Source organism: Phascolarctos cinereus, unplaced genomic scaffold (assembly GCF_003287225.1).
Source record: "Phascolarctos cinereus isolate Bilbo 61053 unplaced genomic scaffold, phaCin_HiC Scaffold_9;HRSCAF=440, whole genome shotgun sequence".
In the NCBI taxonomy this organism is placed as follows: domain Eukaryota; kingdom Metazoa; phylum Chordata; class Mammalia; order Diprotodontia; family Phascolarctidae; genus Phascolarctos; species Phascolarctos cinereus.
In genome coordinates this window covers 42027447-42037857 of record NW_027556402.1, presented here as the reverse complement: position 1 = coordinate 42037857, position 10411 = coordinate 42027447, and the positions used below count along the sequence as shown (strand labels likewise).

Sequence of the window (10411 nt, the reverse complement as noted above, 5' to 3'; positions counted from 1 at the left end):
AATTTTGCTGGGCTTCACAAAGAAGTCTGCTATGTAAATGTTAAAATTATAAAGAATAGATATTTATTCAGTAGAGTATATTTATTATTAATTATTAATATCAAGAGGCATAAAATAGGAAAATTTATGTTGATCAAAGATATTTGCCAAATTATGCAACCAACACAGAGTCCACATGAAGGTTATTTCCTATAGATGGTAGAATTCCCCACGTTCTTCAGTTTGCAGATCATACAGTTCAGAAATTCCTTAAGCATTATAGCACTGTGATCATTAATGTATATTCTCTTAGTTCTGCTTTCTCCAATCTCCATCAGTTTCTGTAAGTCTTCCCACTTTTCTCCAAATTCCTCATTGTAGAGTCTCTTATGTCAGATAAATAAATCACTCTCCTAGAATAGTTCAGTCTGACTATCCACATAGGAAAAACTAAGCAGATGAAGAATGTCTATTGTCCGTTGACAACAAACATTTATTAAGCACCTGCCATATGTAAGACATTGGTGAGTGGGGATACAAGGAAAAAGGAAAAACATTCTCTAATGGAAAGCCCATTAGGCTGTCACCAATATTTATGTCACAGATAGACTGTAGATAAAACAAGGAACAGGACCCGGAATTGAAGGGGGAAAAGAGGGCAGGCTGTATGGCATTTGACAAATTGCACAATGTTTTTAATGACCCCAAATTTCTCCTTGGAACACAGTTACAACATTCTTTAAAGATTCAAAATTGTGGAATACCCAAAGGGCAATTGGGAAACCAATGTTCAGCATAAGTAAGCTGTAGCTTATTACCATTGCAATTAATTCCATACAAAAAGCAGCATAAAAGATAGTTGGAGATGGGTGCCAGAGTTAGGTAGAATAAATGGATACCCTGTATGCTGTATGCTGTATTGGTATTCATGTAATGTCAAGGGACCTCAAGGAAGTCCATCATGTATTGATTTTTTTCCAGACATGGTAATATGTACTCAAATACCCAAGAAAAGGGCTAAAGTAGAGAGGAGTTGCAGTCAGCAATAGTGGAGGAAGTGTTCACAGTTGATGAAATCATGGCTTCTTGAACTATAAATAGCACAGTGCATTGTGTAAGGTGTTTAATAAATTATTTGGATGGTCATGCTTAAGTGATAGAGGACGTGTTAAGGATATAGGACTTCCCAGGTGCATTAGAGTTGTTGAAGTCTAATTAGGGCTAGACTAAAAATATTTTGTTGAGGTAGCTTGTCATTATAGTCTTAAAAGACTGGAGACAGTGGCTTGTTGGAAAGGCATAGGAGGGCATTCTGGGGAGGAAAGGAGTCCCTGAGCAATTTCAGTACCTGAAGCCACCAAATCACAATTTTCTCTTAGTAAAGGTCTCTGGGCAGTGGTACCTGGATTTGAACTTTGAGATGCTCCAAATCACTAATAGAGATATAAAAATTAATTTGAAGTTCTACCTCATACCCATTATTGGCAAAAAGAAAAGGACGTGCTGGAGGTACTGCTTTGGAAAATAGGCACATTTTGTAACCATGACACTCAGCACAGTACCTGGCATATTATAAGCACTTAAGAAATGCTTGCTAAATGACTAATAATGCACTGATGATGGAGCAGTGAATTGGTGCAGCCATTCTGGTAATCAAATTGGAACTATGCCCCAAGTCACCAAATGTTTATTCCCTTTGACCCAGCAATACCACTGTTTAGCTATATACTCCCAAAGAGACCAAAGGAAGATGAAAAAAAACTTATGTATGCAAAAATATTTACAGAACCTATTTTTGTAGTAGAAAAAAGCTGGAAATGAAGAGAGTATCCATCAGTTAGGTATGGCTGAACAAATTACGGTTTGTGAATATAATGGAATATTATTGTACCATAAGAAATAACAAAATGAACAGTTTGAGAGAAGCCTGGGAAGACATGTATAAACTGATGCAAAATAAAGCAGAACCAGAAGAATAGTTTATGCAATAACAATATTATAAATAGAAACAACTTTGAAAGACTTTAGAACTCTGACCAATGCAGTGATCAAACATGATTCCAAGGGATTGAAGATGAAGCATATTTCTCATATTCTGACAAGTGATAAGACTCAAAACACAGAGAAATATTTTTGGACATGGCCAGTGAGGGAATTTGCTTTGCTTGACCATACATGTTTATTACAGGAGTTTTCCTTTCTTGATTTTTGGGTTGGGGGGAAGAATAAATAAATGCTTGTTAATTGAAAAAAAATTTAAATGTAAACTTTAAGGATCTTAAGTCAGTCTATCACCCACAAATTCAATATTTTTTTTAATTTGATGATTGGAGTTTTCTTCTTTAAAAAAAAAATCACTGTGACTTCCAAATATCCATGTTCCATTTCTTCCCATACATATAGCCCCGCCTTATGACAAAAACAATTAAGCAAAGCAAACTGACAACATATGTAGCATTCCACATCTGTAATCTGTTGCCTCTGTATCAGGAAAAAAGAAGTGTTTCATCATCAGTCTTCTGGAATCAGGACTGCGTTGATCTGAATTTTTTGTCTTTAAGTTTTATTTCTTTTACATTACTGTGGTCATTTATCTGTATGTTTCCTGAGTTCTGTTTTCTTCAGTCTCGGTCAATTTTTTAAAGTCTTTCCAACTTTCTCTGAATTCCTCATATTTGGCATTTATTATGGAACGTATTTTATTACGTTCACATACCACAATTTATTCAATTACTATTCAATTAATGGGCTTTGCTTCCAAGTTTTGTTACTTGTCCTTTCCATGCTACTAATGAATATTTTAGTGTACTGCGTGGAGGAATGGTAATGCTCAGTAATGGTAATTCTAGATAAAAGAATATGATTTGATCTGATTTGATCCATTTACTAATACTTAAGACAGCATAAACCTTCTTTTAGTATTTGGAGACATGATTTTTTTTCTTTTCCCTTAGACACATTGTGCTAATTCCCTTACAAGCACATGTATGCATACATACTCATAATAATAAAGCTAACAAAAATGCTGAGTAAAAACCAACCTGAACCTGGACAACTGGCATCAAAAATAGACACTGGAAACAGAGGAAGAGTTTATGCTAAGAGTAGTGAGAAAAGCTTTGTTATCAAAAAGCATATATTGTGTGCAAGGATACATTTTGAGATAATGTAATAGGAATCAGTGATTGGTAACTCTCCATGTGCTGTCTAGCTAGCACAAGCCCATATGGTTAGGAATTATATTTGTCATGTGGCCCTAGGACACAGAATCTAGCCTAAGGTGACCAAAGACTTACTTGTCTTAAGTTCACTGATACATTTTGTTTTGAATGAGAAAAGACCACAAAATTTAGCAGGTAGTAATATCAGTTGAACTGGTGGGATCTTAAGCCAAGTTCACAAAGGGTTAAAAAGTGAGTGAAGGCAGTGAATATAGATAGTTTTTTCTAGAAATTTAATTTTGAAAGGAAATAGAGATGTAGGAAAATAGTTTCAGAGAATGGCAAAGGCAAGGAAAAATTTTTGTTATTGTTTTTAAGGATAAGGGAGATCCAGGCAAGTTTGTAGACTGCAGAGAAGCCTGTAAATAACAAAGATTAAAGATAAGATAGAAGAGGACCTGAGGATGACTGAAGGAGCAAGGGGTGAAGATGGGAGGGGTTGAAATGGAGGGCAAAAGCAGAGGGTTTAGCCTTGGCAAGGAGAAGGGTCACATCTTTTTCAGAGATTACAGCAAATGAGAGAGTAGTGAATACTGTAAGGTTCTAGGATATAAAAAAGAAGAGAAGAAGAATCTCATGATGGATGTCATACTTTCTCAGTATAAAGTAGGAGTCAAGATCCTCTACTGAGAGATGTGGGAAAGGGTGAAGTTGAAGAATTGAGAGGAAAGAAAAGATGTGGAATTGCCACTGTGAAAATTCTGATAATCAAGGAACAAAAGGATTGCCCTGCAGCACTGATGGTACTGAAAATTATCTATTCAAAGATTAGATAGTCCTTGTGTAATGGTTATGTGATTTGTGTCTTTTCTTCTAGAAGGAAAGGAGGTAGATGGTAGGAGTGGGGTTGGGATTGGTAAAGCAGGAGCATCAAGGGGGTGAGATTCAAGGGCAGAGGAAAGTTTATAAAGTAATTAGTCAACTATAGAGGTCAGGATCTTGAAGAAAGGAAAAGGAGGCCAGTACAGGTTGATGGATAATAATAATAGCTATCAATTTTATAGAGCTTTCTAAGGTTGCAGCTTGTTTTATAAATGTCTCGTTTTATCCTTGCAACCCTGGGAGGTAGGTGCTATCGTTATCGCTATTTTACAGATTTTAAAGAATTGCCCAGGGTCTGACAGCTAATAAAGTAAGTGTCTGAGGCCAGATTTAAATTCAGGTCTTCCTGACTCCAAGTCCAGTGATCTTTGCACAGCATCACTGAGCAGATGGACTAGAATAACTGAAGAGCGAAATGACCAGAGGTCCCAGTGAGAGTGAAGATGCAAAATAGGTTTCACAGGAGTGAGAAAGAGACAGGTAGAAGAACAGAAGGTTAGCATCATAGAGAGAAATTTCAGAGTTCTCAATCATTGAAGCAGCCAGACAGTATTGTAAATAGAGAGCTGGGTTTGGAGTCAGGAAGACCCGAGTTCAAATTGTGCCTGCAGTACTAACTAGCATGTGATCCTGTGCAAGTTACTGAACCTCTCCAGGCATCAGTTTCCTCATCTGTAAAACAAGGAGGTTGGACTCAATAACCTCTAAGGTTCCTTCCAGTGCTGAACCCACGATCCCATAATCTCTGATTGTAAATAGAAAAGTTGTGTGTGTGATGGTGATTTCAAAGTTACGGCTATACATTTTTGTAACTAAGATGGAATAAAAGTGTAGATCATGGGAGCTGAGGATTTTGATGAACTGGGAGGCCACAGTATTTGAGGAGATACAAATATATGTACATATATACACATATGTTCTCTTAGTAAGAGAAGGGATTAGAGGAGAGAGGAAGATAGTGAGCCAGGTACTGAATTCCTTGAGAAAGGAGGGGAAGGGAAAGGACAAGGTGCTGTAATAGCAAAGAACTAGAAATCAAGTTGGTGCCCATCAGTTAGGCAGTGGCTGAACAAATTATGTTAAGTGAATATAATAGAATAGTACTGCATCACAAGAAATGACAAAAGGATCAGATTCAGAGAAAAATGAGAGTACTTGTATGAATGGATATAGAATGAAGTGAGCAAAACCAATCACTTATACAATACCTACGTTGGAAAGTAACCCTGCCTCAGGCCTTGTATTGGAATAACCATAGAGGCACTTCCCCTGGAGCCCATAGGCCACTGAGGTCATGAACCTGTGGGTGGTGCTTGGGAGGTTCACAAAGAAATCAAAGTGGAAGGAAGCCACAACTCGGGTAGAAGATGGGGTTGCAGCCATGCAGATTTTTGCAGAGTTGATATTTCTCTCATCTAAGAGAAAACTCCTAGCATAAGGCAGCTCTGATGTGGTGATGATGTGATCACTGGGCCAACGGGAAGTGTTGGGTGAGATGACCCTTGCTGCCCTCTCCTGGCTCTGATCCAGGAATAAGGAAGAGGCCCGTAATTGCCTAATTGCCGCACTCTTCAATTGTTTTAATCGCCTTCTCTCTGTGATCAGAGGAGTAAGTGCAGGAAAGCCCTTGTTCTTGCAGCCCCTGGCTGTGCCCAAGCAGTATACTCCTAGATTGGCTCTCTTTCCCCTGTAATTTCTATCCATTCCTTTATTACTGTTTATTCTGGCATTATATAAAGCATGCTCATAACTATTAACACTCTTGTGCTTAGTGTGGAGAATTCAGGGTTGGGCCTACTGGAGAAGTACAAGGAATGCCCATCAGAACCTAATGTGAGGCAGGAGGCAGAGAGGTATCCACGAAATGATTTCTTCCCTAGGAAATTACATGCCTGGTAGTGTCATACTAAATGAATGGAGAGAGGATTTATCAAGTGCTTACTGGGTGCAAAGCGCTGTGCTAAATAAACTCTGAGGATGCAAATAGTAAAGACTATTTTGTACTCTCTGCTAATGTGGAACGTACAAGTCAGATAGTTCCCATGAGCTTTAGAGAACTTTGCAGTGGTAAAGCAGACGTTAATGCCTCTTTGATGTCGTTTCTGGTTGAACTATTTGACAGTGCCAAGGACTTGGACAGAGGAACTTTCTTCTGGGGATCTTCAAAAGAAGTGGAGATAGCACCTGTAGGAGTAGTTGCTAGGCTGCATGTCTGTAGGGGTTGCTCCCCAGGAAGTTGGCTACAAATACTGGGCTGGAAGCATGGCTGTTGCCAAGGCTCTAGCCTCTCTCCATCACGGTCTGAGGGGAGATAGTGATCAAGGTGGTGGTTCACTTGCCTGACGTGTGGTGCTTCAGCTAGGCTGGCTTGCCTGCCCTGTGTATGGCAGTAGATTAGGATGGGATGGAGTTGCTTCCCCAGATGATGGCTCCGAGGACTAAGCTTGAAGTAGAGCCAGGAGTCTGAAAGGTGCTGTCATTTCCAGGCTCCTGTGCCTATCTGACTGGTAAATATCGTAAGAGCTACTGTTATAAAATTCCTTAGCAAATCCCTTGTAGGTGAGCAGGAGACAAAAAAGCAAAGAGACAGATTTATAATCATAAATCCTAAGTTTTCCCTAACCTGTTGTTATTGGTGAGGTAGAAGCCTTCCTTGACTTTAGAGATAAAGTAGTGTTCTTTCTCTGATTACCTTTAAGGAAAGCATTCCTAGATTCTTCTCCTCTCCTTTCTTCTATCCCCTCCCTTATTCTTTGCTAGGCATGGAGTTAACTGTACTACAGTAACCCTGTTACATGTATCCTACATGACATAACTACCTATTACATTTAAAGGACGATACTTGTTATATAAAGGAAAATAATGGCAAAAGACTTACTAGTTATGGCCAATCATGACTCCAGAAAACTGATGGTGAATCGTGCTTCCCAACTCTTGGCACAGAGATAATGGGATAGAGGTGCAGAATGAAGCTTGGATTTTCTGTCTGAACCCCTTCTGGTGCCTGTTGGCCCTGGACTTGGGCTATTACTTACTGTAGTTTTTTTTTCTTTTAGATTTCTTGATCATTACTCAGTCTAGTGTTATTTTTTTCCTTCATCCTTGCTGGAGTAGTTGTGAGAGAACTGGGGTATTCTGCTTCGACTCCATCTTGAGGAGAGTTCCCAAGTTTCCTTTTTCTATTAATGGTACCACCAGTAGAGTTGTCTGAGACTCCATCTTTGCCCTTCTTCTTTGTGTAGTTGATGGCACTAACCACTAATGGATTTGGGTTCGAATTTGTGAGGAGTATCTTCTAATGAGTGTACCTCACTTGGTTTGAGCCCCTGTCCCCTCAGCAAACCAAGGAACCTCGAAAGTCATCTTCGGTCTAGTTACTCAGTAGTTGTCATGGTAAAAGAAACCCCATCAAACAGTAGTATATAATCGCTAAAAGCATTTAATGGAAGAAAAAAGGAAATGTCAAACATTAGAAACATTCTCTATGCCAAGTACTATATCCCTCCATTTCCTCTGAATACCCAGGAAATGTTCATGACAGCTGTCGGTAATATTTGAAGGGGTATCATGAGAAAGGTTTAGACTTGTTCTTTTTGGTCTCAAATGGCAGAAATAGGAATAATAGATGGAATTGCTGTGGTGAATTTAGGTTTGGTGCCAGGGAAACTTTCCTAACAAAGTTGCTCAACAGTAGAATGGGCTACCTTGATAAATGGTAGGCTGCATGACGAGATTCCTTTCATGTGTAGAATAGACTTAATTGCTCCTGAGGTCTGTCCAGCTTTCAAATTCTGTGATTCTAATTACTTTATCCTTAGACTTACCTGACAGTAGAGACAGGAGAGCCTGCCTTGCATTCCAGTGTCAGAACTTGTCATCTGAGTCTTCATTATTCCATCTCTCTCACTCTGCTCTTGGCAGTTGATTGAAGGTTGTTGAAAGCCTTCCCAGTGAATGTGTATTTATTCTGTAGTGTTGTCAGGATTCTTCCAAGGCTTTAGGGTCTAATGATATAGTCTCAACCCCATGCTGGCCCACCTGCTTTGTAAATCTTTAACCTTGAAGGAGCCTCTCCAGTCAGAGGCCTTACTTCACTATGCAGTCATTCTACCCAGTCAGTCCCAGTCACCTTTGATGTGTCTGTCTTTTATGTTTGCTACTTTCTCTCCATTTCCACTAGAACTACCTTAGTCCAGTGTGACAGAACATCAGTTTCCTGATGCATTTTTCCTCACTTTTATACAGCTTCTTCTCTATACCCAAGCCCCACACAATTTTCTGCAGCCTTAGTTTTCCTAGCAGCTTTCTTGGTGAAGTTTCTTCCGTCCATAAAACCTTATTGGTCTCAGCTTCTCTGACATAGCTTCCTGACTGAGGGCCAATAAAAAGCCTGAGCTCTGTGTGCTCCAGGCCTTTCAGACTTGGTGGGTGCCTAAGACTTATACAAGTCATCAGGTCCTGTAGACGTACTTTGTTTATTGTAGTATTTATTTATTTCTTAACTATTTAACATGTATGAAACTATGCTACTGTTTTTATTCAGTTCCTGTCTTTTTTCTGTGTTACTGATGAAGTTTTTGAGTGTTGTACTTCTAATCTTATTTTCCTGATAAGCCCTATGAATTTTATTGTGTGATTTTGCATAGTGTAGTGATTTTTAGGAATGCATATTTTGAGTTATAGAATTGATGTATTTGCCAAGAACTAGAGCCTTGTCTTCCTGACTCCTAGTCTAACATGATTGCTACTGTCCCTAAATTATTTCATGCTTCCCCATAAATGTGTCTTTGATGATATTATGAAAGTTAAAAATGACATAGATGGGTCAATTGTTTGACCAAATATAGCATATTTGTCATTTTTTATGTTCTTAGAGTACAGTAGCAAAATCTATATACAATCTACTGTAACAAATAGACATTATGGAAAATACTTTTTAAAAATATAAATATCCAAAGAATGCAGTTAGGAAAAAAATTCTAAATTCCAGATGAGATTTAGAATCTTTACATAATTTTCAAGCATTTCAGTGTCATGAAAGAAATATTATTAATATTAGTGATAGAAAAATACCTCAAATCATCAACTTTGATTTCCTTGCCAAGGAAAGAAGTATAGGTTAACAATATGTTACTTATTAATAGAAATTTAGTAGAAATAAAATTATTATAGAATAATATATAATTATAATAACATAATAGTTAATAGAAATTTTAGCTTTTCTTAACAGATGAAACCTATACTCTTATGCAGCAGAAAATTTCACTGACAGCATTTTTCTATTCTTTGGGATTTTAGGCCTTATTCTGAGTTCTTCCCTCTAATCTTATCTTAAAATGTGCATATATTCCAAACTGTCTGTGATTTTCATTTTGGTCCATGGGCATTGGTGGGAACCCCCAAAACATAATCTTAAGTGGAGATTATATCATATTCCCCTCTCTCCCAAATTCCCCAGGTCTGACTTGATCTTAGAAAAATTTCTACTGAAATGAACTTAATGGAGTGGAGTTCCAAGGTATTTTGGCTGGTTCTCAGATGGCAGAAATGGAGTCTGTTGATGGGCCCATACTCAAAACCTTTCCAGCTTAACAGGGCCTGAAAGAGCTTAACCTTTTAGAGCCTGGGGTCACCTTAATGCCAATACAAAGCATAGACTTTAGTGGAAGAATATGTTTCTGTTATAGAAAAATCGATGTAAGGGGGAGGGAAGATTCCTTTTTGCTTCATGTTGTATTTACCTATTTCATTTTCCCCTTTTTATATGAGACTCAATGAATTGGTTTTTCATTTAAATATCATTATGGAGGACTTCTAGATAAGATGATAACTTAAAAGGTTGTAGAGAAGCTTAGTTCTCCTGTATATGTTCCAGCAAAGATCTAAGAAGAACACCAGATTGAATAATGATCAAGAAATCCAAAGAGAAACAATAGCAAGCTATTTCAGCCAACCCAGCACTGCCCAAAGAGTTAGCCAGAACTGTGCTGGCATTGAAAAAGGTATACAACCAGAGAATCTAGTGAAAGGTCAGATAAGCAAACAAGAAGCCTATCAGTGCTCTGACTAGAGGCTGCACTCTCTTTTGAGTCAGGAAGCCCTGAGTACCTTGATGAAGATGATCCAGGGTAAGATTAGAAACCCACAGTGCTCTGACTTTGGCCATGGGCCCTGGAACCCTTCAGGGAGACCACAGTGAAATACATGGAAGTCTAAACTAGAGACTCTCCGAAAGACCCTGAAGGCCTTAGTGCCCTGAAGCAGAATGAGTAAGAGGGGCATGAAACTGGCCAGGGCTATGAGTGTGGACATACCAAGAGAGGTAAAAGCCAATGCCAAGAGCCTAGGAAATCAATTTCAGGACCAGAAAGGGCTTGATCACCTGCATC

General features: G+C 38.5%; 1 pseudogene; it reads left to right on the top strand.

Moving 5' to 3' along the window:
• The first annotated feature begins 5762 nt into the window (after nucleotides 1–5762).
• The window catches only part of LOC110223089 (disintegrin and metalloproteinase domain-containing protein 8 pseudogene), a 30786-nt pseudogene continuing 26137 nt past the window's right edge, over nucleotides 5763–10411 (top strand).